Source organism: Aplysia californica, unplaced genomic scaffold, assembly GCF_000002075.1.
Source record: "Aplysia californica isolate F4 #8 unplaced genomic scaffold, AplCal3.0 scaffold00018, whole genome shotgun sequence".
Lineage (NCBI taxonomy): Eukaryota > Metazoa > Mollusca > Gastropoda > Aplysiida > Aplysiidae > Aplysia > Aplysia californica.
This window is the reverse complement of record NW_004797288.1, coordinates 2,378,389-2,381,056: the sequence shown is the minus strand read 5'-3', so window position 1 is coordinate 2,381,056 and position 2,668 is coordinate 2,378,389. Positions and strand designations below refer to the sequence as shown.

General features: G+C 44.3%; 1 protein-coding gene across 1 annotated transcript in view; it reads left to right on the top strand.

The window, feature by feature from the left end:
• LOC101859375 (chitin synthase chs-2) overlaps positions 1–2,668 on the top strand; it is a gene marked incomplete in the record, with an annotated part of 48,109 nt that overhangs the window by 40,174 nt on the left and 5,267 nt on the right.

Here is a 2,668-nt window from a genome sequence, read left to right as displayed (position 1 = left end):
CACTGGCCAGTTTGTGTTTGTTTTGTTTTATCGTGTCTTGGGCGTGTGTGTGGGGGGGGGGGGCGGGGGGAGGGGATGTATTTGAACTATTCGGGTGATAGCGATCCTTCTCTCCTAAGAGTGCTTTGAGTGTGGCACCGACTTATGGCGGTACAATGGTTTTTATATATATTCCGGTGCCTATCAATATTTTTATAGCTGGCCTCCTAGTTTCGCCACCTTATAGTACATCTTTGAGGAAGCGCTTTCTGTAGTTCCGACAACTCTTAAAGACGCGTTGTTTTAAAGTCTGACATCTTTTAGATTTTTAGATTGTTTTAGTAAGGTTTTACGGCGCTCGCAACCGCATTGGGTCATATGAGGGTAAAGGGGTGGATTTCAACAGAGAAGTTCAAACGGTGTCTTCTTTATTCATATCGATTGTTCAATTTCTTTTTTACTTTATTTGTTTTTATTTATTAAAGATGAAAAGTCAAGCCACAACATGCATTATATTATTTGTCATTTGTTTGATTTGTGAATGATGGTTCGAAATTTGCTTTTTGGCCGGTTGCTGATCGGACATAATATCACCGGTGAAAGTCGCAAACCGTGTAAGTCCGCTACGTTCTTAAAGAGTTGGAAAGACAACCATGTTCGTGCTGCCCACCTACATGTACATGATGTATATGTATTTCCAAACACGACATTGTAGAACTCCTGATCTGTCACTACCCGGGCGATCGCCACCAACCACCAACAGTTACAAGATCGATCAATTTGACTAGCACGTTTTTTAATTTTTTTGGGGGGTTTTTTTTTTGGTGGGGGGGGGGGGGTTCTGGAAAGTGTTTTACAGCGCTCGCAACCTCATAGGATCATATGAGCTCGCAGGACTCACCAAACATTTTCAATTGATAGCAAATTATGAATTTTGCCCGGGTGGCGGCCGAAACCTACTCTTCTCGATTTTAGATCACTAAGAGACCTTTAACGTGAGCAACTTGCTCACGGGCCCTTCGAGATTTTTCGCCCTTGTCCGAGAAGGCTAGGTGTAGATCTTTCCTGCCAGAAGATCAGAGGTGTGGCTGAAAGACAGCAGTAAGAAGAAGCCAAGGACTAGCAGTAAAAAGGCTGCAGAAAGAGTCAGGAGCCCAGAGGAGGGGACGAAGGATGTGAGGGGGTGGGGGCAGAAAGAGGAGACGAAAGCAGACGACAGAACATTGCTAGAGAGCAGGAAAGCAGGTAAAAGGAGACAATTTTAGAGAAGAAAAAGTTTCGGTCACTACCCGGATTCGAACCCGGGACCTTTTTAAAAGAGAGGCCAACACCTTAATGTCTAGGCCACGAGAGCCCCTCTAGCACATTTATAGGCTCTCCGCCGTTGAACGCAAAATCTGTCAGTTCCATTCCTATGCTCTTGTCTTTTTGCTGGGATGATGTGTCTCACTCAGATCAGATCCCGCCCCCTGATGTTGGAAGTTGTGAAGATGGAGACGTGAAACGTGCACAATCAATCTTGGAGTGCATTGTTTTGAGACTCTTAATCTTGGAGTGCATTGTTTTGAGACTCTTTGATAGACGTTACTTCTCTTACCGGTGTTTTTTCCGGGTGATTGGAGGGTGCTCATCTACCGTTCTGATCTGCCCTCCTCCTTTTTTTTGCGTTTGTTATTCTCTTGTAACACCTCTAATCTTCAAAATTAATATGACCTTATTGTGTTGCAAATGCCGTAAAACACTTACTAAAAATTATAAGAGGCAATCTTTTTGTGTTTGTTATTCTCTTGTAACACCTCTAATCTTCAGAATTAATATGACCTTATTGTGTTGCAAATGCAGTAAAACGCTTACTTAAAATTACCCTCACAATGGATATTCTGACGTCTGTGGTGTAGCAATAAGGCGCTTCCCATCTGCACGTTGATGAGTTCGACTCTCACTTGCAGGTGCTCTGGTATGGTTAATTTCTTCCTTACCTTTTTTTTTTTTTCTTCCGCTTGTACCCTGGGGTGTCGCGGGGAGACACAGGTGTCTGTCTGCAGCAAGTCGTGTGGCCTGTAGGAGGGACATTCCATGATCTTTAAGGGTGTCTGCCACAGATTCACTCCATCGTCGCCTTGGTCTTCCTCTGGCTCTCCATCCAGAATATCCTTATGTTTTCTTGAGCAATGTTTATAAATATCCACTGCCGGCCTGCTAAGCCAGTCGCAGTTTCACCAGAGCCCCGTTGGCCAGCAACGTTTCGGGGTGACCCGGGTCGGCCTTCACGGCTAGCGTAACGCCTCAGTGACATAAAGTCACACCGTACTTCACCCAGACCCAGCTATCCCCTACTTTGTCCTGTTTCCATCTCCCACGGCGTGGACGAGGGGTTGGACTTCGAGAGACCTATCAAACATAATATATTGCCTTTATCTCTCATCTTTCTTTTTATGTTTGTTGCTCCCACATGGCACCCCTAATTTTTTGCTCTTTAATGGCCTAATTGTGTTGCAAGTGTCGTAAAACTTTTAATTAATTTTGATTGTCGTACTGTATGCTCATTTCTCAAACCCCACCTTCTTGTACTTGTACGAGGATGATGGTGATGATAATGTATGACCTTGCACGAGACAAGAATCGTTCGTTTTGCCTTCACCAAAATCAATCAAATCACGATATCACTCCCTATACCCCCCTCTCCCTC